Below are 27,321 nucleotides of genomic sequence, written 5' to 3'. Positions count from 1 at the left end.
ATATGCGTGTTAAAATTCCAGAGTGCAGGGCTGGCATGAAAAACAGCACAAGACTAAAATTGGGAACATGTTTTGTTTTCCAGTACAAGTTTCTTTTTTTTACTGAGATTAAATTAAAGTCAGCCTTTATTCCTTGCTGCTATGGGCTGCTTGAACTACATTTTATTAGGAGGTGGCGTTGTGTTTTGAACAGTGTCTATAGAACATATTAACATAGTTCATATGTGGTGCAATAATATTAGCAAAGTTCATTTGGTCATGAAACTACACTCACTATTATGACCTTTAGATGAATCCACTCTGTCTGTCTTGGGCTAACAGACGTTGATAGCATTGGTCAACTTGGTTACACAGATGTGTACTCAATAGGTCCCAAAGCTATTTAAAATCTCTCTTATTACTGCTCACATTGAGATTCCATTTTAAAATCTCAAAGCAAAATATGTCGTGACACTGACAAGACTGGAATCACTCATTATGGTGTCTTCTTTCCCTGTCATAGAACATAGACACATTGTGCAGGTTCTTGTGGCTGGAGTAGGTGATTTTTCTAAAGCTTGTGCAACATAATTTCAGAAAGAAATATTATGAATTTTAAATGTTCTTATTTCAACCAACTTTTTGGTTGTTTTTTTGTCTCCATTTGCCTTTATATCCCTGTTTCCAAATCTCCACATAAACAGAGAACATGATGATTTTGAGGCTTTTGCCTAAAGGAACATGTTAAAATGTTTGTTAAACAGTATGTCATTCCTAAGCTTGTACATTTGATGAAATAGTAATTTAAAGAAACCAAACAGTGTAAAGAAAAGTGCAAAGGGCACCCAGGTTAAAATAATCTGCATAACTGTTCCACTAGTTAAATTACAGCTTGTTGTTCTGCAGAATACACTTCAGTGCTCATATGGTTTTAAATTATGGGCAGATGCCTGCAATTGTGAACTACCTACCTTGTGGCTGCCTGCTCTCTGGCTTCATCAACCAAAGCTGTCCAATGGGATTACTGTAAGCCTTCACAGCAGTCTGCCAGCCACTGTTCAGAAATTCATATCCCTGGATGTTAGATTGCTCTCTTCATTCTGTCCTTGTGACGGCTGGGATTGCTGTCATGGTGTCAGGCTAGAAATTAGCATTTTGCGGCCCAAATTTTGCTGTCCAGCACATAATCAGAAAAGAAAGTAGATGAATAGTAATTCCATCTGTCAGAAAATAGAAATTGCCATGCCGTAGCAGTACAGTAGTCTAAGAACACTTGGTCAAAAAAATATATATAGTTGGGTTTGTGATGGCTGCTTTGCACTCTACATACAAACAGCTTATATAGTGTTTTTTTTTTCAGGCAGAATCCTTCAATTCACAAATTTGCTCTCTCTGTTTTGCACAATGTATTAATGACTTCCAGACTTTCTGCATGAAACTAGGTAAGGTTTAGAAACTCGGGGAATTAAAGAAAAATTGCAAGGATGTCTGGCAGATAGTTTCAAGGACATGCTGAATTAATCACAAGAGGCTGGTTGGCAGGAGGTCATTGAGTAGCTTCTGAGCATCATTTTGGGTCATATGTCTAGAGGCGATGGCTGTGTGTGTACTATACTGTGATATCCCCTTTCTAGTTTGCTTGTCTGAGTCCAAAAGGATGCACACACACACACAGTGAGTAGGGCGGTTGAAAGGAAGGAAACACTCTGGTAAATATTCACAAGCCTTTACTATATCTTTTCACTATTCAATCGCATAATCATGCTTTATTGATTGGTGCACGTTACTGTTTTGTGTATTTATTATTATCACCACCCAAAATTGTGTGCATTATCTTTTTTTTTAATTTCATCATGAGAACTTTTTGCCATTTCTGACACTGTGGATAAGATCGTTGTGCTGCATAATTCTTTCTTTGTAAAATAATCCAGGTTGTACTGAAGCAGGTGCCTTGTGCTAACAGACTGAGACAATATCTAAAGTGCTGTAATATACAGAGGACGATCAGGTCTTTAAAAGACGCCTTGTTATTCACCTTAGACTAATCTGCAGACGTTAATTCTCCCTGTCATTAGCAATGAACATGCTGGAAGCATTCTGACATTTAAGGTGTACAGATTTACCGTTAGCAGGCTCGATTTTTATCCACCCAAGCTTATCCATCATCTTTAATCATGCAAAAAGCAGAGATTACTTCATCACTGTGTTCTACTGGAAAAGAACAGGAAAGATTTACATTAGAATGAATGACATGCAAGAAAAATATAAGGAGAACGATCATCAAAAATGTAATTTGGAAGCGAAGGCTCCATTGGTTTTGCAATGCTCATTTAGAGCAATGATCTGCTGAAGTCACTGCATTAAAAAGAAGATGATCTTGCCTGCTGAAGTGAACCCCAACCTGCATCTTAAAATGTATCTCATCTAAGCGGCCTCATCCATTCTCAGGCATGTAAGAATAGGTTTTGCGAGCATGGTTTCAATGTACCGTTAGCGAAATATTAACTTTATGACATTTTCCGTGTTGCTCTCCATTCCAATTTATTTTCCTAATACAATTCACATCATTTAAAATGCTTCACATACAAATGTTTTGCCTTTTTTATTATGGTGAGGCTTTTAATGCTGTTTATGTGCTGTAATACATTGTGAGTAAATTATGAATATTGCATGAGAAAGGAAGAGGATAACCATAATATTTAAGCTATGTTTCTAGCACAAATGTGTATTTTAAATGCACATAATTTATTAGACGAAAAACTTGGCAATTTTTAATTCCCCCCCCCATTTCTCTTTTAATAGGTAGTGCAACAACCCATTTATTGCACCCTTCATACATTGGAATAACATTTTATATTATAATGATTTTTGGAATACAATTGTTTTATTCTGTGCATATTATTCTGCGTATGTTGAACCATTAGAGGTCGTTTTTATGCTGAGAATATATGGATGGTTTTTAAATTTTAAAAACATAAAACACATACCCAACTATTTTTCATCAAAACAAAGATTTGTTACATTGCATTATAGTAAATATTAAATATAAGGATGTTTTAGTTAATATAATTTTTTTATGTTTTTTTTATAAAGCTTACATTTTCTAAATCAATTTTAATCTTCTGTCCATGGGAACGTTCTTTGCAACCTTGAATTTGTAACTATTTTGTCTGAGCTTTAAGTATCTGTTACAATAACATCTGTTTTTGTGTTCAGGAAAAAAGACAAACTTACATAGCATCTTATAGATGCAGGACATCTACAAGTACATTTTAAAGTGAAAACTGATGTGGAAAAATGCCACAAGCTTGTCTGATGTTTGTGGGATGGCCTTATTATCTGCTAATTTTTGAGAGAAAAATGTTTTTGTTTTTTTTTTAAAAACCCTTTTAATTAATATAAAACGTCATTATAAAAAACGTCTATATATTTAATATATATTAAAATAATATATATTAGAACAAATATATGTTCTGATAGTTTTTTTTGTCCTAATGCTATAATAATAATAATAATAATAATAATAATACAATTAATATTAGTTTTGTTGTTGACTTGATAACATAATCGCCGCATGTGCAGGGAAAAAATGAAAGAATGAAATATTTTTCCTGGAAAATATTTTTAAAAATATACATTGTTATTTTGAGCAACATACGAAATGTTATTAAATCAAAAAAGTAATAAACCTTAAATTATACACGGATTATATAAACTGTCACCCTACAATATGTTATTGCATACTTTAAAACTGATTTTCAGGGGTTTGACTAAAATCCCATGAGTTCTCCCTTGCGTTCTTTGATAAGTACGTTATTTTTTTTTGTTTTTGTTTGGGGTAAACACTTCGGATTTTTCTTTAAATTCTGCCGTTAACAGAACATTTAGTGAGTGTTAACTTGGTACTAACTCCTGCTGCTGAGTGATCACGTTGTAATAAACAAAAGATAGACTTTTCCTCATATAGAAATGCTTAATTAGTGGATATATCCACGTTTATAATTGTTGGTCGTTTGTGCATAATGTGCCATTTACCCTGAAGTGAACTCTTTTTTTGTTTTTTGTTTTTCCTTCCGAAGTCGCTCTTGCTCGTCATATACTGTACCCGGCTGCATGTTGTAGTTTAAAATTGTTGTAATAAAAAAATAAACTCCGATGAGGAGACTCGCCGTTAATGAAAACCGCACGAATCCTTTCACGTGTGTGGAGCAGGCAGTTGTGTTTCTCTCACACAGAAGTTGAGTCAAAAAATAAAAGAACAGCACAGCACTGAACGGAGGCTATTTTCTTCTATCGCACAAAACCATTTTTAGTCTAGTCTTTTAATTATTTATATTTCTAGATTTTCAAATGTCAAAAATGCAGTTCATGGGATGTCATTAAGAAACCGATAGTTCTTTTGCTGTCGTAATTGCTGAAAAATACATTTAATTCCGAGTTACAAATCTAGACTGCTCTGTAATTGTATTTAGTTCTGTTTGCTGTTTCTTTAGCTTTACAATATTGTTTGTGTTGCCGACCTTTGAAGTAGATTGATGTTCATTGACATAAACGTGAAAGTACCAGTTATGTATAGGTTATATAGTGTTTATATATACGTGTGTGTGATCTGAGGGTCATTTGCAGATCTGTTCATCTGAAATAAAAATAACTCAATGTAGTGTATAACATTTTTAAAGATTTCCAATAGGTGTCAGTGTTTCCTTAAGCATGTTACTCCTCCCTGTCTCCATTCTAACCTCCCACGAAATTAGTACGAATGGGAGCCCTAATGATTATTACCATTCTTTGTACTTGCGCTAAAGAAATAAATATATAAACAAGCGAGCTTGGTTTCTGGAATATGGACAAATGACACTAGAGAACCTTCTCCGGAAAGGTGAATTGCTACAGAATTTTTTTTTTTGTTTTTAATATGAAAGCTAGGTGAATGTTCAGCTTTTTCCTCACTGTAATAAATGTAAATGCCTGTAGGAGCAATATTATTACTGAAAATCATAAAATGATAAAAGATCTGTTATCATTCCTTCCATCAAAATGTCATAAAACCCTGTTAGAGTAGTATTGTATGTGTGAAATTCCCTTTTTAAGAAAAAAATGCTTTTGAGTTAATTTCCCATATCAGGTATTCTTGTTTCCTTTTCTCACAGTTTGATGTGGAGCTGGAATCATTTACATTGTTACAAAGCATGTTTCTGATTTAACACCATAAATATTCATTAAGATGAGGGTCCACAAAATTGAATCTTTTACCCTTTTTTGTAGAATGGAACTAAAATAATTTTAAAGCCATCCACTCTGCTGATGTTTTCAAAATATTTCCTTCTTGAGAAAATCTGCTTATTGTATTATATGAATACAAAATATTATGAACTCACAAAATAATTAAAATTTCCCAGAAGAAGGAATTGTTGTACTTACAGTCGTAAAGATAGAAGTTGATTAAAAACTGTCAGCGTTTCAGGGACCCACAGTCACTCTGCATCATCAAATCCATTTCTAATTTTATGGATTTTGATCAGGCTGTACCAAGATTGACCCTTAACTTTGACATATAATGTTCTTAATATCCAGATTAAATTTTCTTTAATCTGTTCTGCAACACGTGAAATGATTTCTGCAATAAAGTACAATTTCCTGATGCCCAGCAGATTTTATTTTAAGACCTAAATAATGAGCAGTGCAGGGGCGGCAGTGTTCCTGTGATGAACATGCAATTAGAAAGTGAAAACCAAGAAAATAATAAAAAGTGCATTTTATGGAATTTGTTTAAATTCCACAGACATGGTGGTTAATGAAACTAGGAGATTAAACGCAGAATGTATTAGAGTGGATTAAAATATACTACATGCAAAGACAAGAGATTTAAAACCCTTCATAAAATATATAAATACTTATTGCACAAATGCTATTTGCATAGTAAACATAATACCAAAATACAGTACATGTGTAGGGGGACGTAATTATGGAGCTGTTTCACAAGTGTGAATACCTCTTGTTGCGGTTCGAGCCCCAGTTCCATGTGAGCCAAGCAGCTCTTTTCTAGAAGAGCTGTTAATTGATGCTGTCTTGAGTTGCCCCTTGTGAGTAGAATTTGGGTCTTCGGTTGGTACGAGTCGATTCAATTCTGCCTCAATATGAAGAGCAAACTGAGTCATTCTTGCCAGCGCACTTGCATGCTGTGAAGCTGGCATCGAAAAGTATTTGGGAAACGACAGGATGGAATAAAGTGTTATCCTTGGCCTGCGTTTGACATTAGTTTAATTAAGCTGATTCAAATGTGAATTAAATGCACAGTTGAAGCCCTGAAAGCCTGTTTGTCCGAATGCCGATGCCATTTAAGAATATTTCTGCCCCATTTTATTTTTACTACTTGCCGATTTATTTGTTCTGTTTTATGTGAAACTCACAGCTGTTGTTGGCACTTTCCTCCAACTTGTGCTGGGTCTGTGTTTCGGTTTGTCTAAGCTGCATGTGGCATATTGGTGCCTTTTTTTGTCATGTTACAGTCTGTTTTGAGGCAGGTGCAAGAAAAAAGGAAGCAGGAGAGATGAATGTTTTTGATGGCAGGTAACAGCACCAGCTCCAACATATTTTACTATTTTTATCAGTATTTTCTCTGAAAAAACAATACACACGTGGCCTTGCAGGAACACGTCCATCAGAAATTCCTTACTGGGCCCATGTGTAGTGAAACCGGCACCATTGAAAACACCCAGTGATTTACATTAAGACAATTCCTGGAATTGTACATTCAAATGCCTTGTCAATTCCTGGTCATTTTAAACAGAAAAGACACAACTGAAGTAAAATGAAGTCAAGAATACCACGTTTTAAGCAAGGTGATAAGGAGAACTCTGATGTCGCACATTGCAAATTGAAACTGAAGGTTTCTTTCTCGTAGACTTTATCTTAAAGCAGTAAAACAAGTAGCTGTGACTACAACTGCAGGTATTGATTTTGTAATTTCAGCAAATTAAGAACAAGACAGGAAACCTATTAAACCTTTCACTGATTGCCACTGGTACTTTTTGGTGATGCTGGGGTTGACGTTTAAATTAGACCCATGGCCTTGCTAGAAATGGCTGCTTGTTTTCAAATAGCATGTTTTTAATTAACCAGATGCATTTTTTGTTCATTTTGAAATGAAAAATACCATGAATAAAATTCGATATATCATGCTACTTACCTGCAGTGATATTTAATAAATGACGTATTTTTGCATACCATGGGATTTTGTAATAAAAAGAACTAAGGCTATCTTGGTAACAATATTATCTGTCACAATATTATGAATCATGATAATATAAAAATCTGTATACAAAAGATTAGTGGTTACTGTGATTTAATTATTTTCTTTTATATGAATGTCTGAACAGCCATTGTAGGATTTCATTAACCCATGGCTAAGACATTTTTTCTTTAAGGTATTTTGAGATTATTTTCTTGAAATTGTAATTTAATTTACTAGAAGTTAAATATTTAAGATATACCCGACACAATTGTTTTTCAAACAAACTGTTTTTCATGGCGATTTCCTTATTATGCTTTAAAATTGCATCTTGAGACTGTGCTTGGTGGGTTATAAATTACAGAATACCTTTGTGTAATAAAATTAGTTTCCTAGGTTTTTTAGTTCTTTTCTGTACATTTTTCAACAAAGTACAAAGTGAACTGTATTATTATTACATTAAATAATAATAAAATAATAATCATAAAATAATAATAATAATAACAATAATAATAATAATAATAATAATATTGGTATCGCAACACTTTGGCCAGTGATGCATTGTGTATCCTATGAATAATGTATTGGTTCCAGTGTGAGAATAGCACTATATGAATTTGCATCCGTGATGACAGCTGCAGTTCCAAGTTCATATGAATTTTCAGTGGGAGTACAGAGCCTGCAGGAGTAAGGCTGTGACAAGGGTGGCGATTCATGAAGAGATATTATAAAATCTAATTAGCAGAAAGTGCAAATGAATTTTTATTTCTCCTGTTTGAAAAGTGCGGCTGCAAAGACAAGGTTCAGTCTGAGCGCATTGGAACAGGCAGCGCAGGACGGCAACTGTGGGAAAATCACAAGCTAATTCATTGATTGCCCCTTGGAAATTATGGTTGCTAATTGTTAGGTAATTAACATGGAGCTGCAATTATGTTGGCCTTAGGGGGTGATTAATGTTTCAACGTTGTCACATTAGCAGCGAATGGGCTCTAAAAGCTTTTCTTTACAGGGAGTTTAGAGACAGATGGCTTATTGTCAGCTGCAAAAATGTTTTGTTTTCCTGAAGTTCAGAAGTGCCAAGGGAGTTGTCTTTTTATATCAGCTTCATTAATTAAATGCTAATACGTTGTAATTATTTACAAAATCACACTTGGAATGGAGACATTAAGTGACTGTTTCTGAAAAGATTACAGCCAGTGCCACATTCAGAATCAGTTTGTCAGTGCATTTGTGTTTTTTTTTCAGTCTTAAATGGAACAATAAAACTGTGCCTTTTGAAATAAGAGATACTTTGTCAAGCTCTGATTGTTTTTTTTGTTGTGTGACTCTGATTGGAACATGGGCGCCACACTCATAGTGCTGAACTCGTACAGCGTTTGCATTAAAGAAGCAAAAATAAAAATTAAAAAAATCTAACTACATTTAAATACATTTTGGATTTCCATACCCCTGGTGTCTTAAAAAAGTAAGCAGATTGCATGAATCTACAAATGCTCACAAAGCTATTAATATAAATGCCTGGCCTTTGTTAAATGCATTTGGAATATGTACTGTACAGAATTCAACTGATTTCTGAGAGTTCCCATTTCTTCAGGCTAATATATACATAATTAAAAAACACTAAATTGCAGCTCAGCCTTTGTTAAAAATATTATTTTAGTTCCCTTGTGTTTGATTATTAGTTGTCTTTGTTCTTTTTAAGGTCAGTGATGGATGAAAACAGTGAAGTAGCCGGAGTCTTTTTGTAGCTGTTTCCCTATTTCCTTTTTTCCAGTTCTGGAGCTTGCCAATACATTTATGAAACCCTTCTGTGCTGTGTTTCTAGTAAGGCTTCAATCTGACATTGATCAGATTGGCAGTGAACTAGCTTTGGCAGTATCCCTAACATTAACACCTCTGGCTAATCGACATGACAGAATTTAGACCTGACCTAGAAAATCTGATAGCTTCTCCAGAAAGGACTTGATTGACAAGCCCACCTCCTATTAAGGTCACATTAACACGAATTTTGTGCCTTTGGTACAAATATGAAATGTGCAGATTTACATTTAGAAATAAAATACATATATTTTGTATTAGTTTTTCAAACTAAGATATAGGAAAAGTAAGGAAGAAAGAAGAGGCGAAAACAATTTTTCTTACAGCCTTGTGCAAAACCCGATGTTGATTTAAGAAAAAAAAAACAAAGCAAATGTTACTCAAAGTACCGATAATGTGAAAATTGAAAAGTCAGAATGGACATGCGTGTGCCAGATAAATGTGCAGCTGAGTATTGCCTCAAATTAGAATAACCTCAAACACTATTTGTGTGATAGCTGCAAATGTTAAGGAAAGATTATTTGCAGTTCACTTGATTAATGCAGTGTTAGATTAAAATAAGCTTAAGTGATATAAAAATATAGGATGTAATATCTACAAAGAGATAAGAGCTCCTACATATTCAAAATTGGACCATAAGTACAGAGATGACAATGGCTTTTACTCCTCCTGTTCAATTGTGGATTTAATTTCACATGGCAGCGTCATGCTGTGGTCATTTTGTCTGGAGAGACGTGTCGTTATCTTGATTTGGACATAACTGCAAAATGAACACTCAGCATGTTGTAACACGGTTGCTTTTAAAAAAAAATCAGAAATAAAATGATGCAGGTCCCTCTCTTATCTCCAATGGAACCATGCAGCATTACTGTTGCAATTACACAATGCATCATATTCATAACACCAAAAGTCATTTCGTTTTAAAGGTTTTCCAGCCCAAGATGTAATTTGTGTACAATTAACGGCAGGACCCTGCTAGGTGTGTACAGCAATGAGAAGCACAAAATGCAACAAAACACTGTCGTTTTATTAAGAAAATACATAGATGAATTTATAGGACTCGTCAGAGATAAACAAATGTCTGTTATTGAGCTTGCAAGAACAAAACTACTTTAAAGTATAATTATCATTGTTTTTATTTTTAAAAAAGTGTGTTGTGCTACAGATGCTTAGTGACTAGCAAATGTAAGTTTATTCACAAACACATTGCAACAGAGACCTTCCAGCACAGATGGGAATCAAGTATGATAAAACTATTTGGAATACATCGTTGAAAAATGACTTTTTTTCCCCCTTTATAATGTTAAAATGACTGATTTTATTAGCAAATGATATTATTTTCTTGAAAGCAAAAAAGAGCATTTGATCAGAAGATGTGGAATATAAATGCTGAATTTAATTCCAGGTCCTGTTTGTACTCTCCTTGACTCACACTTTGGCAATCGAAGAGGTTTGAAAGAGGGCTCTGATTTTGCAGATTGAGGAAGATATTTCACTTACTTTCCCCCCCAAAAATGTCAGCCACGTTTGTACTGAATGACTATGTTATTTCATTTCAACACCAGAAAGGAATAATCACTAATTTTTTTTTTAAGTAGCAGAATATTTCTGTTTTGTTAAGTGCATAAAATCCTGTTTAATTTGAATACATTCGTATGTTTACCTGCTCTTAGTCAGAACAGTTTCTCATCTCTTGGACTTAATGGATCAACAGAGAAGCGCTGTATTTTTCGCCTTGTTTTGGTTTAAATATGTCTTCCTTCCCTTTCCTTTATTGCAAAGCCAGTGTACTTCAGGCACAGCGGGGACCCACAGCTGTGCAGAAAATGGGGTCAATAATTTACCTGAGCTTCTCCACAATAGAAAAACTAGGTGAAGCATCTAACTTAAATTATTGCAATAAGCATTCATGCACAGCTGATATATGCCAGAGAAAAAATAAATAAATCAGCCGCTATTTTTTTTTTATCATTTTATTCTTTTCCAGATTCCAATTTGGGTCCTTGCTGCAATTGCTGGAATAGAATGTGGTTTTGTTTCCTCCCCATTTTAGATGGATTTTAAAAGTAGAAAGTCTTATCGCATTGCTCAAGCAAACTGCTTTGGATTGCATTGTGTGGAAGACTCAATTCCCATTTTGCATTTCAGCCATGAAGCTTTTATTAAGAGAAGTTAGAAAACAAATAATATACTGTGCTTAAGAAAAAAGTAGTTGCGGGAGGTTGCTTAAGCAATCATTTCATGTTAATTTCCCTCATTTATGAATATATCTGCAAATTTCCCTCAGATAAACTTGTCACTATTTTGTTACACATTTGGTGATACGAAAGCATCATATTTAAATTATTTAAGAAACCACTGAAATAAAAACACAAAAGTCATTTAATTAATTTGTTTAATTATCCTTATATAGAAAGGTTTTATGTCCTTCTCTGTAGTACCTGTTCTCTCAGGCAGGTTTTCTTATCACATGTTGTTCACTCTGTTTCATTGTAAAGAGCTTCACATTCTATATTTTGGTACAGATTCCTTATATACTGCTGAAAACCACACAGATTTCTCCATCAAACACTGTCTTATCCATTGTGGAAAATGTGTACCTGTAGTACATCATTTAAAAGGAAAACAAAATATAAGAGTTATACCTTAGATTATTCTGAGATTTAAAAATACTTACTGTCAGTCCGAATGTACTTACCCACAGCTACTGCATGTTACCAAAACCCCCACAAAATTAATGAGTTGTAAGTACACTAGACATTTAAAAAACGGGTATTTTAAGGGGTTTATTCACCAGATTGATTGAGATTATGGTCTAGTTGCAAAGACATTCAGGCAGCAGAAAGAGTTTTGCATTACCTTGTCAATCAAACCAAACCTATGACATCTGTCACTTGTTGTCGAGCCTTTTATTTTGGATAAAGCATGTCCTGGAGCTGAGCATTTCATCAACACTTCAGTAAACTGGATTATCTCATTACTGCTTGTCCCAGTTCTCTTTCAATACTGTACAACAGATGCAATGAACATAGCCATTTTAGTTAAGCATAAAAAATTGTTTAGCATACTAAAAAGTAACAGATTTTTTCTGTTTAGTACCTACCTTTAGTACCTTTAGATGTACAGTCTGTGAACTGGATTAAGCTGCTCCTGACAGATTGAAAAAGCAGTTTGTTCTACCAAATTCAGCTATGATATATCATTATCACAACTTTCGGAGGCAATCCATAGGATCAATAAGTTTGTAGCCTAACTAGGATTTGGATTGCTTACATGCTGAGCTGCTGTTGTACCACAAGTCAAGTACATTGAGCCACAGGCAACCACAGTCCAACATACAGCTGTCATTTGTTGTTACTCTTCATTCAAAGAAGAGAAAGTAAGCTCATCATTTTATTGAGAGATAGATGCTCTTTTCACGGCATCAGGAGGAAATCTTTTTTTTTCTAAATATATCTTAATAGTTTCCAAAGTGGATTTCTCTTAATGTGTTTAAACATCGTGTAACACAAAACTTTCAGGTGCTTTATATTTTACTGAAGCTGAAACTTTTTAACTATGTGGATAGATTGATTAAATCTGAATTTTAGTAATTTAGACCTAGTGACAGTGACAGTAAAAAAATAAATGCATCTAAATTGGTTGAAAAAAATCCACCTTGCTGTCTGGGCATTAATGACATGGCAGTATTTAATATAGATATTAGATATTAAAAAAATGTTTTTCTGCATTAAATGAATTTTTATTTATAATTTTCTTTGCTTTCTGACATTTTTGTGAGGGTGTTCTGTGTGGTACAGTGATGTCCAGTCAGAAAGGAAGAGCACACACTTGCGTATGTCAAATTAAAAGAGAAAAGACTAAAAAACAACAGAATCATTTTAAGAGGACGTGTGAGCAGCACCATTTGTCATCAGCGCTGTAGCAAAGAGCGAGTCTCTTTGCAGCTCCCTGCTTCAACCCTGCGGCTCTTGTTTTCTGAATTCCTTGGGAGGCATTCTTTTCCTGATTTGAACGAAACACATTGAAAATTAGGTGGACTTATTTGAATGTGTCACCTCGATTGCAATCAAAAGTACGTGTGTTTGTGTAATTTGTTTCATGTAAAGACAGATGAAAAGGTCTTTGGCGTTTCGGGGGTAATTACTGTGGTAAACAGGTCAGAAATGAGTTCAGACCCAGCTGTTGTTGTTTGTGATAGCAGACACTTCAACAGCCAAGCTGCAAGTATTGATTGGTAGTCTGTGACATCCCTTAAGCCATGTCACCCAAGAGAAAGAAGACTCCAAATTGACCAATAATAAAGTGCTGGAAGTTGTAGCTGCTACCTCCTGGGACTTGTTCATGTAGACGACAGAAGACCCCTCCCCTTTGACCATCAATCCTCCCTGAAGGCTCAATATGGTGCTAAATTAGCCAAGGGATGGTGGCCTACTGGACATCTGCTACAGATGCTTCACATACTTTTTTCTGGGTTCATACTGCTGGAAAACAGTAAGTGCTTCTAACAGGACGCTAAGGGGATCTGCTGTTAAAAAGGCTTTGATCCACTTTCAGCTGTTAAAGCTCTAATGACAGATCTTTAATTGTTCTATTACCCTGTCATTGTGTGTAAGAAAAACTCAAAACCAAGCCAGACTGTATCAGGATAGCGTTGCAGACAACGGTTTTATTGCAAAAGGATGCGATACTGTGGAGCGGTGTCCTGGATAATAAGTTGTGAATTTGCCTATTTTCTGAAATCTGAAATCCATCTTGATAACAATAATTTGTCAAATTAACACATAAAATTGTCCCTTAAATAGACATAACGAACAGTGTAGATTGTCAGATTCCTGCTTTAATCAGAATGGTCTGTTGCAAATGTTAATAAGAGGAGTCCGCTAGCCTTCCAGATGGGTTATTTGGAATTAAAATCAGAAGTAGTCACATAAAAAAGGAAACCATAGCAGATTGCTCCAAAAGCACGCGCGTGATCTCTCCAACCTCTAAAGGGGAAAAAAAATCAGCCCCTGATTTCCATCCTCCGTGCCTTGGATAGTTATTTTTGTTGATTCGGGGACTGCTGTGACTGCCTGGTTCGCTCTGGCCACACAGGCCACCGGCTGACTTTACATCACAGAGCAACAGGCGTGGAAGCTGCTGGTGTTAGCGCTCTGAGAGCCAGTGTCCGTAAATATTTAGTCCAGCAAGACTGTTGCAGGACTGTTGTTGTATCTGTCGTATTGTCATTTATTATTTTCACTGGGAGCAGTTGCGCGACGCCTCCTTCTCAGCATGTGGGAAAGGCTCCCTTTTTCCAGGCACCTCGGGAAATTTCAGAACACCTGCTCTGTGGGCAGAATTAAAGATGCCTTCGATTTTCACCTGTGAACAGCACGTTCTTTATCATATATAAACCACCTGTTTACAACTGCTCATTTTACAATCATGCAAAGGAACAAGCAAGAGGTTTATTCCATGCTGAAAAGAGAAGAGAGAAAACACAACATTTCGGCCGTGGAGCCTTGTCACACCGGCTCCGACCTGAAGAAGGCTCCACGGCCGAAATGTTGTGTTTTCTCTCTTCTCTTTTCAGCATGGAATAAATTTGTTACTTGTTCCTTTGCAGACTCCGCATGCTGACGCAGCTCCCCACCTGAACTGTTTTATAATTATGATATGCAGAAATCTTAGCACAGGGTGTTGAACTGGAAATTCTCAGTGGCAATTCAGATCTTGCCAATCATACAAATGTTGGTAGAAAATACTGGTTATGAAGCTTCAGCAGCTGAAATAGTTATTAAAACTGTCTGCTTTATATATAATCAACCTGTCTTCATAACCACTCTAAAGAAAAGTCCTATGATTTAATACTGTTTCCGTGTTGAAGGCACCATATCCTAAAAAAATAACAGTATCTCCATCTTCTCATGTGTCCACAAATGTCATTTTACTTTTGACATATGACATTTCATCACATTCGGAAGAAGCTCGATCTTGAACAATTTACGAATATGCAAAGAATTCTGTCTCCAAAGCAGCCACATGACTACCTGCGTACTGACTCGCTGCACAGGTCTTCTTACTGAGAGCATTACGTTTCTTCTCCTGAAGCAAAGTGTAGTTGCCTGTAAGTGATCAAGTGGCACACCTACCGACCCAATGTGTTCCAAGGGGAGTTTGTAGAGACAGGTTTTTGCATTAAAAAGATAATTAAACATATTCTTGAAGAATGTAAGTCATATACATGTAATATACATACAGTATACATGATATAATTCACGTTTGTGGAGCAGAGTTGTCACACGTTTGGTACCAGCAGTGAAAAGCATATTTTCTAAGCATGTTTCTCACTCTGAACCATACATTATTTTGTTCTCCCACTGTTTAGACCTGAAAGACACAACTGAGTGTGGAGAAGAACAGTATGGCATGCTTAATTTAGAAGAATAATCTACTCTTTTACACACGTGCTGTTAAATTTCAAGACGATTCACCTGGGTTCTCAAACACACCTCTAAATTTTTCATATACTGTATATATTCAAAGCTATGGGACTCAGTTCAGGAATATTGACCTTTTGAAAGTGAGACTACACAGGAGTAATGCAAATAAATGTTTTAGTGATTTTTTCCCCTTACTATTACATAGCTGTGGTAAAATTGCATTGATTCTGAATACAGAGACTTGGCAATGATTTTATCCAACTGTAGAAAACAGGATGCTAATTGCTTTATTGCGTTTAGACCTCAAATCAGCCTTTGGATTTAGATTTGGAGTTGTCAATTTAATTAATAATCATCAAAATGGCAAGTTAGATTTAGTGAGATGATAACTCAGTTTCTTCTTATTGATTTTATATTACTGCTAAAGACATACCATGGTCCACCTCACCACTCTGGAGCTCTGCAGGGAAAATGGCACAAGGGAATACTGATGAATTAGGCTCCCTGTTCTTTTGCCTTGCATACAACTTTAGTAGCAGATGTGTGTGGCCTCTTTCTCAGTTATTTGCATTGTTGTGTGCTTATATACATGCATGTACTATGCATGTTATAAAAATATACACATTCAAGACTTTAAATTTATTCTTGATTAATGTTCATGAGAAAACTAACTCATGAGGGGTATGAAGGCATAAGGATTTGGCCATGATAAAAAAAAATAATTCATTTTGAGATTTACTGTACTAGTATTATTTCATAACATGGGCAAAAGGAGGCGTAAATGCTTTGTACATGAAATAGATTTATTGATTAGGCATACCACACGAGCCCTTTCACAGGATGCAGTAACTATTGTACACTACAAAGACAGCAGTGAAACAGTATTAACTACGAATACGGCAAACTCCATGTTTTTAAAACATTCTTTCCAAAATTAATCTTCTTTGCCTTATTTGTCCACCACAGGTTAATAATGTTGTGTGTTCTGAGATTTTTCTTCTCATGCATAAACTATGTAATTATTGAGTTTTATGTCTTAAGGCTTGCTTGAGGTCATATTGATTGACTGTCAAGTGCTTCATGATAGGATTATATTGGTCAACATGCTTATAACTAATTTTCAAAGTGATTAGCTCTCGGCAACAGTGCTGAGCGAATTTCATGTAGAGTTCTCTACTGTAATCATTTTTATTATGATATTGTATTAATGGGTAATTTTTGAAGTGCCAGTCTTTCTGGAGTTCTCACATCTTATGATTTCCAGCTTTGATGTGAAAGAAGACTTCAATTGTGATGCATAGTCACATCTGAGAGTAAACTGTGTAGACAAAGAGTCTTGCATGACTGGTAAATCAAACACTTTGAATGAACTGTCTGTGTGGATTATCAAGCCCATTTGCATAACTTTGAAGTATTTATACTGCAGCAATTACAATAATTAAAATCATTGCTGTGTCAATTGCATGATGCCACAAGGCACAGCAATTATGTCTATGCAAATTAGACTTTTATTAAGCTTTTAGAGAACAATTACATTATTTGACTGATGTTACTTATGAGCCTTAGAGATACTGCAGCCTTTTGCCAGTCCAACCCTCCAGTGCATATTGTGTTTTCCTGTCTCCACATACCTTCTGGTGCTTACGCTGAGGAATCCAGCTGACAGCAGCAATTCACATCTGATTGCCAGTGCCCGAAAGGTACGGCTGCATAAAATTAAAACAGACAAATTGGGGAAAAGTCTGCAAAAGCCATTACCACTTGTGTGGTTACAAGAAATTATGTTTTTGACATTTCTGCCACTAACAGCGTTGCCAGATCCTGGGCCCTGCCTGGTGTGTTTTTCAAGAGTATTAGTTATACCGTGTTAATTATAGACAGTTCAAAGGAGTGGGAAAAGCATTATTCTTAAGAGCACAGTATGCAGTGCATCACAAACCATAGGTGTCATAGCAGCAGAATTATAGTGACTAGAGGCCTGGCTCGGTCGAGTCACCGTTTCACCAAAACATTCTCCTGTAATGAGCATGAAAATGTCAGGGAAGAAAGCACAGCTTTATTTTATGTCTCATAAATATTTGCAAGAAGAAGTCCTCTGAGCAAAAACTGTGATGTTCAGCTTCCAACAGCTGCACACAGAGACACCAGTACAGTATCTCCCTCTCTGGCACACAGCATTGTTAGAGAATCTCCAGTTGTTTGACCACTAGTGGAAATTTGTTTTTCATAGATATGTTCAGTTTCTTTCAGGTTTTGGAGGCATAAATACATTGCAGAATTACCAGTGCTGCATTTATGAAATATTTTCATTTAGCTTGCAGATATGAAGAAAAGAAGGACATTATTCACGTTTACAGTATGTAACTCTTTCTTTCTTAATGTGTTAAAGGTTGTCTGCAATGTACCTTCACAGAGTTACATGATTGCAGAACATCATCAGAAATTTTACTTTAAAATGAACTATTAATATACAGTAGAAGAATTGATTCCTAATACATTGTATTCTTTGATCCTGTATAGTGGTTCAAGCCAATCTATCAAAAAGTAACATTTTGCATTTTCAGAATTCAACACATTAAATGATCAATAAATCTCAATTAATTGTGGAGATTGAGACCACAGAGCTATGCATGTCTATTTTCATTTTATTATTAATGTCGACAATGTGTTTAAATAACATGCTAAAAGAATGTGGCAATCTTTAATTTGGTTGTAAAATATTTTCCAACATTTCTTAGAACACGTAACAATATGGCACTCTGAATCTGCGCAGTAGAACTTATGCAATGAAAAGTGTTTGCTGTTATCTAAAGTACACCGAGAAAAACATTTTTCTTATTTATTTATGTCATGACGTTGCACAGTTCTCATGATAGAGCTTTATACTGAAGCTACTGAGGTAATATTTGTAAAATGCTGATAATCATATCACATCTTCCTCGAGTGAGAATTTACCAGGTTTTTGCTTTCTTTTTCTTTCATGAAGACGGCTGTCATCTCCCTCAGGCTCCAATAGGTTCAATCATTAATCTCTCCTCCATGCCACCCCTCGACCACCCGACAGTATGTACTACTTCCTCTGGAAACTGTAGTTTCCGGATAAGATCTCTTTCCCATTCACAGGATGATGGCACTATTCCCAATTTTATAAAAACGTTGTACACTGAGTGATTGTATTTGTATCAGAAGTAGAGTTTTTTTTCTGCCCCGTATGGGAGACTCAAGATTTATCCAGGAAATCCCTAGGGGTCTGAAATATTCATATACCCTATTGATGACGTGAAGATGTGGAATCTACAAGGCTGTACTCCCGTTGCATTTCCAGTTCAGCTTGCAGGTGTCTTTCAGCTAAATTTCACGTTTTAAATTTGCTGTATAATAAATTACACGTCTGATGCTTTAATCAACAGCGACTCATATTTGTACCCATTTACACGGGGGGACATTTAACGGGAGCAATCTTTTCCACTGTTACCACCACAGCACTGGGACTTGAACCTGAAACCTTTCTGTTCTGAGACTGAGGCCCTACACAGCCCTCAGTCGTACCTACAAGCACAGGGCCCAGTGCTGCTCACAGCTTGCTCGACAGGCCCTCTGCGCAGGGCTTTAAACAAATGGTGGGTTTATAATTATGGACATTAAGAAGTATGTGGATCAATGTGGTTGATAGGATGAATCAATACAGTGGATAGAATTTACACCTCTGGGTAGCCTTAGTGTCTTTGCCCACAACTCTCTTCTGAGGTGTCCCTTCTATAGTGCTTCATGGCTTTTTGGGACTGAGGAGCAGGGTCAATATTTGTTGCTTGCTGGCAGAGTCAACAGTGTCCTCACTCTGGAGATGCACACACCTGCTGCTTTTCGTCTCATGCCTGCTTAATTACTTAACTGCAGCACCAATTAAACTAAGGAGCAACATTTGCTAATTTTTTTTCCTGCTCAAAGGTTTAGGATTTTTTTTTTATTTAAGAAATGCAATAGTTAAAAGGTGACCTCCAGCTCTTATGAAGAGCTGAAAACATTTAAAATTAATCCTATTAAGGGTCCCATTGTCTACTGGAGAGCTGGGCTGCAATAAAAGATAGCAGCTGTGTGGAGCTCCTGCACCAGCACTGGGAACTCCTGTTCTATAGTGGGATACAGAAGGGTTTGAAAGGTTTGAAAGTTGAAAGTTTTTATTTTATTTGTTTGCTTTATTAAGGGCAGCACTGTGGCACAATGGTTTGAGTTGCTGCCTTGCAGCACCTGGGCCTTAGGTTCAGGTCTGGACGTGGGGTGCTGTCTGCATGCAGTTTGGATGTTCCTCCCCGTGTTCCCATGGGTTTCTTCCAGGAGTTCTGGTTCAGTCCCACAGTCAAAAGACTGTAGTCTAGACTGTAGACTGTGTGCCCGTAGATTAATTGGTTTCTGACAACTGTGGCCCTGGTGTGAGTGCGTGCTTGTCTGTGTTTGCGCCTGTGTCTTTTAATGCATTTCCGATCAATTTCAGCACCTTTAATTTATTGAACAGCTCTTGTAAATAAAATTGTCCTTTATTGCATTATAAACAATACTACTTATAAAAATTGCACTTTTCATCCCTATACAGATCCCAAAGTGCTTTGCTTACAGCATAGTAGGGGACCCACTTCATCCACCACTGAAAGAGCAGCCTTCTCCCCAGTAGAAAGCAGGTCAGTTCGAGGAGTGAGAAGTTGCTTCAGAACTTGATTTAAGGGGCAGTTCGGGTAGACCCTGGAGTGCTGTGAACACTCCTGCTCTAACAGTGCCACAGGGTCTTAAGTTATCTGGACCTTTGCTGATCTTCTCATCTGATGGATGGCACATCCTACAGCAGAGTCCCCAATCACCATACTAGGGTGTCGGTTTGGAAATTCGGAAGTGCAGAATTAACGAGCTCGGAATCTTGGTTGCAAATTGAGAAATGATTGCTGGCTTCAGGTTCTGCTATCCTGATTGTTTGAGAGTGAACGTTTCCTTAAGCTTTAGCTCAGTCTTGACCCCTCCAATCCAGACATTTCCTTAGTAGGATATTAAATGGACTCTTAGTGGTTTCTTCTCTGCATATTATAACGCACTTTTTTATCGTCGCCCATCGTCTAATCATTTGTAACAGACTTTAAATGCAGCGTAGGGATTGCCGTGATCATCCTGCTGCTGCTGGTGTTCCAATTCCAATTGCACTCTGTCAATTCACAATCACAAATAATGGGCACTGAATGTGAATACCTGTGATGATCAGCCTTGCATGTAATTTCTAATCCATTTGGTGTCATTTAACTTTCATCTTATTATCATATTATGAAGCAGTTGAATAACACCTTTGAAAATGTTCGAGTTATTTAATGACATATTAAAGGTTTTCATAAACGTATTCAAAATCGTCCTTTGTACGTGGAATGGCAGAAAGTTATCACAGGTTTTTTGCTTTTTGATATTATTTTGAAATGATAGACAAGCAGAAATGTACGTTTTTATGACACAATATTTCAGTCACTAAAACTGACGATCATGAAATAATTGATTGAAAGAACAATTTTAACATTGTTTTTCTTTTGTAGGTCATGTGCCAAATTGAATGATAAAATGTTGTCCATGAATAATAGTTTGGTGGAATGTGTGTCTTACGAATATGTATCATTGCACTTTTATGAAGAAAAATGAAAATCATTCACATTTAAGAGGGTCTTCAGAACACTTTTATTCATATTTTTTTCTGCTTTAATCCATTTGGAGTCCCTCAATCTGAGAATGGAAATAATAATTATAATAATAATGATACAATAACATATTTCTATTTATTCAGATTGGTCAGTTGAGGGCCCTTGTATATATCTGGGTGTTGAACAGGACCAATCAGAACGAAGGGTTTTGGATGGTTTGGCTTTGTGAAAAGAAATGCTTCCTTCATTTCCTTATGAGCTCTCTGTGGGCTTGTTTTACTGGCGATTCTGAAGACGTCCACTGGACTGACTTTCTCAACGCCTTTGAGGATTTTGAGTCAAGCTCCCTTACAGTCATGTCTTTTCAGGACTAAAAAGATGCAGGTGTTTTACTCTGTTGGTACAAGATGTTTCTTTCAGCCTGGAAACGTACCTTGAGGCTCTTTATTGTACCAGTTCCAGAGCAGAAATGATGTCTTAACCCCTGACAAAGCTAGCCAGCACAAGGAGTGAAAAGCTGCCAAAGTCTTAATACTAGATAATATTTTAACATGCATTTAAAATGTAAATGCATTTAGAAAATTCCTATTGTTTAAAATATAACAGTTTTACAGGCCACATACACGTTTGTATCCCAACTTTTGTAGAAACAAAATTGCATGTTGTAGGAGCAATGTTGCAAGTGTACTGTAGTTGTCTTTCCTAGGATAGATGTAACTTGTTGTTTGCTGCTGCTGTTCAGAGAAATAATTCTCTCATATTTTTATACATGAGCTGTAGCTGCCTGTCAATTTGAATGCCTACAGATGTTTTATGAAAATGAGAAAATCTCTTTGAAACTGAATGGAACCTCATAGTATAATGTTTACATTGATTTTTGAATTACATTATTTTTTACCTTTTTCTCCAAATTTGTTCTCCTTCTTATAGAGGTTGTGAAAACAAATACAAATCAAAAACCAAACGCTACAGAAAACTGGAATATTTTTTTATAAGAATCTTTCGTACTTGTCAAGGACAAACCCCTGTAACTCTCAGTGTTCTCAGGTGGTCTTTCCTGATTCGGTTAATTCTCCAAATTGATCAGAAGTTACACGGGTTCCAAGTCTTTGTAAACTTCTTACGTATAGTAGGATGAAATGCAAAAATTGATGGGCTGTAAATCTCCACGATGGAGGTTCGACAGCCTTGACAAATAAGGTGTGTGTGGGGTGTGAAGTATTTGTGTTTTCTGAACTGGTCATCTGTCAACTGATTTTTTGTGAAGTGCGTCATTTTATAGCCAGGTCAGCACTGAATTATGATCATGGCAGTTCAGTCAGGCTCCATGAAGACGATTAGAAAAAACTGGGCACAAGTTTTTTATATTCCATGGGAGGTCCGATTAACCTGCAATTCCTTCATGGCCTCTTATCAATGAGAGTAAAGGTCCCCATTCATTTTTTATTTTATGAAGTATTTCACAGGAGCAATGATCTTTTACATTTCACTATTTATCTTAGGCATCATGATAACTGTAAGCAATATTATTTGTATTAATTGCTTGAAATACAAATGCTCAATCTTTTACATAGTGAACACACACAGGAGAAGTTTAGAAAGTTCAGAAAGATGCTGTGCCATTGAAAGACATTTCCTCTACAGATGACTGAAACTGAGTCAGACTGGGTTCCTAGAAATAACCAAACAGACTTTTGAGAACTTTAGGAGGATTAAGCAAAATGCTGACCAGTTATTCACTCTATTGGAATTCAAAGGACACCTTAATATAAACCAGAAAGAAGGCATCTGTTTTCTTTAGATTTTCTTTATGGGGCAGGTTTATCTTTATTATTGTATTTATTTTATTTTTTTGTGTAAGCACTTAAACTTTGATGTGAGAATTAATGTTACAGGATTGCAGTTCAGCTAGTCTGTAATGACAACAAAGTGCTACAGTCAAAGCTGTTTAAAACATTTGTTACAATTCAATAGGTTCAATATCATCATATTTCCTGTGATATTTATCATTCTTTTGGGTAATTTCCACAACACAAATGCTTTTATTGTTGGGTTGGGTGAGGGATGTTCTGGCGTTATTTGGGTTTTATTGTTGTGCATGATAGAAAGACGCTGAGCCAAACGTGAGCAGGAGAGAAGGTGATGGTCATGTTCAGTGTGATATATCATGGCCACGTTGCTTTCTCTCCAGGGTCAATCCAAATCTGAAATGTCTGTTTCAAATTACACCTTAATGTTCCTAGCCTGGCATGGATCACAAATGCTGAAGATTAGTGAGTTTCCTCCTATCACACGGTCTTCGAGGCTCTGACTGCTAAATTTAATTAGGCCATGCCGTTGAGTGGAACCTAAAAGGTTGTGCTACCTCTAGATTGGTCTTCAGTGCAACATCTAAGTAATGAGGGTCTCACTCCTTCCCCAGCTGACTTTCTCCTTAATCTCATCACACCATTACATGGTGATGTCACCACGGGGCTGATACCTCAACTTTAACTTAATATGAAGATCTCATTCAGCTGGAACAGCCCATGCAGTGCAGTCCCGTCTCGGATTGATGTCACATCTCAGAAACTGTACATGTACTGTATGTATGTCCGTGACCCTTTGTACGGTAGTCAAGTGCTGTGTTTCAGCCAATCTGGGCAGGGGTCTCTTAGCTCTCCCTGCATTGCTCTAGCGAACTGTTTTTATCCAGCTGTACCTCAGCAGCTCCAGGGCAGAAGACCTAACTGTAGTAAAGCAATTAATGTCACTTGGGCTGATTGTCAAATATATCTCAAACCTCATTAATAAATCAGGTAGCATTTTCCAGCCGATTAATAATGTTAGAGGGATGAGTCAATCATCAACTCTGAAAAGCAGTACCTCCTTACCTGGGGTTAAAAGTGAACAAAAACAGAGACAGATATAGACACTGTGTATTCAAACATTTTCATTAAAAATTATACTACATTAAAAAAATATCAGTTATCAATGTAGTGTTTTTCAAGTGCAAGAAGTTCAAGTATTTCAATTTCGGAATTCCTGTCTGAATGCAGTTCATTTATCCAAATTCGTTGCTACTATTTTTTAGAATGAATTAGCACTCAATAAGCCTGGAAAAGATAGAATTTGTAAACTATTGTAGTTTTATAAGAAATTATTTAGTAAACCAGAAATAGTAGTGAATAAGATTGTGTCAAAATAAAGGTGATGATCTTTTTGATGATCAGTATGCAGTGCACAGAACCGTCTGATGTGGATATTCAAACCTATCAACTTGCTTATTCACTGCTGCCCAAGTTGGTTAGCGAATCAGTTCCTATGAAAATGTTGCTGGGCCAAACAAATTGTTTATTATTTTACATGTTTTTTATACATTTAAATATGTATTTTTCTTATTTATGGTAGTATGATATTTTGTTATTTTAAGTAGCATAAGATTTTAATCTAATCGCATAGAAAAAACTGTGTTTTATCTCAAGGTAAATACACAAACTCTAAAACTAAAACACTTGATTCCTAAAATCAATAGAAACTGAAATCATTGTTTAGTTGTTTAGTATGTTACAGGAACTTCAGGTTGTCTCTGGAGTAATTTTCAATCACAGATCTAAGTGCATTACAGCAATATTGGTAAACAAGATACGCTGAAGAAGTGAAACGTACTTGATAGTCATAAAGTATTTTTTTATTTACTTTAAAGTGTGAACATCAAACACTGATTTTTTTTCTTGTTAAGTCCGTGTACATAGCCCGGAGCTGTGAAGCATAAATTTGGAACAAATCGTGTTGCTTTTGATAAGGTATTATTTTAATTTTGGGTGGAATTCCGTCCCAAAGAGGAAGACGAAAAATGAAAAAGTGAGATGTAGCACATCTACCATCTAACCTTATTTTCATTTGAAAATATGTAATGTACCACCTGCTCCTCATTTTCTTTAAAAATCAGTTTTGTTTCAAAATGAAAAGCAATTTTACTTGGTTTATAATCCTTGGTAATAGTCAACCATCATTTTTAATCTTTAGATGCATTTTAAATCCAAGCTGTAATGTCTTAACTCTTTCACAAGGTCAAATATCTTAGCAAATAAAGCTTAAGCTTTGTTTTATATGAAAGAATTACATGATTAATACTGAAGAATTAATCACGTACTCTTCAGATCTACCAGATTGGGTTTGTGATAAGGATTATTCTTAATAGTTCCTGGCCTACTTTTCGACATGGCATAAATTGACATTGTCGTTAGTTTAGCTAAGAGCTGCTAAAAAGAAAATTTAACTCCTATTTTACATGTTGCCTAATTGCAGTTAATGGTTGTGTAAAATATGCACAATATGAGCAACAAATGCACAAAATACTTGGATACTGTTTTTATAAGCATTTGAAATGCTATTGATGACTCAGAAACTAGATAAGAAAAGTCAGATCTGGGCTTTCACTGAGCAACCCAAGGACATTAACTTTCTTATTCTAAAACAACTGGAGTGTAGCTTTGGACTTGTGATTTGGATCACTGTGCTGCTGAATGGTAAATATTTTTGTCGTGGTTTTAAGTTTCAAATAGGTTTTCCTCCAAGACTTGCCGGGTGCTTTGCTTCATTTATGTTCCCATCTTGACAAGACTCTCAATCTCTGCTGATGTCTACTATAACACAATTCTGCCACCACCATGCTTGACAGTAGGGATGCTATTTATTGAGTGATGTACTATGTGGGATTTGCATCAAATGCAACTCACTTTTTAGACAAAAAGTTCCAGTTTTATCTTGTCTGACTGCAAAACCATTTTCCTCAGTCTGCAGTGTCACTTAGGTGTTTTGTTGCAAACCCCATGCAGGATTTGAGATGTTATGTTTTCTTTTGTGGAGGGTCTGGAATGCTGCTGACCCATGGATGTTTTCTCCCATCTCAGGTACTGAACCCATAGTTGTCACGACCGTAAATCCCTCCTCTTAAGGGCATTCCGGCTCTTTCCCGTTTTGCTTGATTTTCCTGCACCTGCCTCCTGTTCCAGCCCTTCCCTTTAAAAGCCAGATGCTCCTACCAGTATGAGGCCTTCATTGGAAGATGGACGACCGGAAGCCCAAGTGCAGGTACTAACATGTGCAGGTGCTAATTTGAGCTGTTTAAGATGCGGTGGTCGAGTGTTTGACTTACCTGAGATAATAAAGTGTGGGCAGAGACATCATGGTGGTTATTTTGGATGCTGCATAGCTCAAGTCAACTGGTGAGTGGGTGAATTTTGTCATGATGTAGGGAGTAATGTCTTCTTAGCGCAAGAACGTGTTTGGTGCAGAGTGGGTTACACTGTCAGAGTCCTTGGACCAACACATTTCCTGTTCCTGTCAATTTCCCAGCAGGAGGATGCAATGCAACACAACGTGCTAGGATTACAACCTCCAACACCAGCACATTGTTTTCTTGCTGTGGCTGGCTTTTTCTCCTGACTGGAGTCCAGCAAAACAGCTGTGTGACCAATGTGCCAGCACCATCAGTGGGAGACCATTGTGGTTTTTCCACTGTACTCCAGCTGGATACAGCTGGACAGAAACATCTCACAGCAGTCTACCCACGGGCTGATCAGGTCTGAGCGTCTGTCTCATATCCAATCTTAATTTGTAATGTTTAAGATATTTGGTTAAATGCATTAGACCTTAGTGTTGCATGTCTTTTGTACATCAATGTACTGTACAGTATGTGCAAGTATGTGGAAAATAAACATTTCATTTAATCCAGTTTATGGTAATATAATGCTGATAAAACAGTTGAGATAACACAGACAATAATGTAACCATATACTCTTACTTTTACATGTTTGTATTGTTCTTCTCATAATTCCATGATCAATAAATCGCCTCATCATCAAATCATCATCATTGTGTATTTATTTAATAGCAATAAATAAACAGACATTATCTGAATTATATGAGTGTTTATTGTGTCAGATCTGTATTTTTTTGTACACTATGAATGTAATATACTGATTACGTGTTACTAATAATTGCAAACAGTATTATAGAATGTAGAGTTTTTAGTTGTGTTCCGTTTTCATTATTACTTTGTGCTTACAGGTGTTTGTACTTTAATGTTGAAAGTTTTCTGTCCATGTATGCAGAACGCCAACAAATACTACACCTAATAATCATACCAATACAAGATTATATCGAGGAAAGGATAAAGAAAAGAGCAAAAACCCACAAGTCAGATACTTTCATG

General features: G+C 36.1%; 1 long non-coding RNA gene across 1 annotated transcript; it reads left to right on the top strand.

The window, feature by feature from the left end:
- The first annotated feature begins 1,641 nt into the window (after positions 1–1,641).
- LOC107078320 (uncharacterized) lies at positions 1,642–26,955 on the top strand. The gene is made up of 3 exons (XR_001479257.1): positions 1,642–1,688; positions 26,018–26,198; positions 26,463–26,955. It is a non-coding gene; the product is annotated as an uncharacterized lncRNA (long non-coding RNA).
- Positions 26,956–27,321: the final 366 nt, after the last annotated feature.

This window comes from Lepisosteus oculatus, chromosome 6 (assembly GCF_040954835.1).
Source record: "Lepisosteus oculatus isolate fLepOcu1 chromosome 6, fLepOcu1.hap2, whole genome shotgun sequence".
Taxonomy (NCBI): domain Eukaryota; kingdom Metazoa; phylum Chordata; class Actinopteri; order Semionotiformes; family Lepisosteidae; genus Lepisosteus; species Lepisosteus oculatus.
This window is presented reverse-complemented; position numbering and strand designations above follow the sequence as displayed.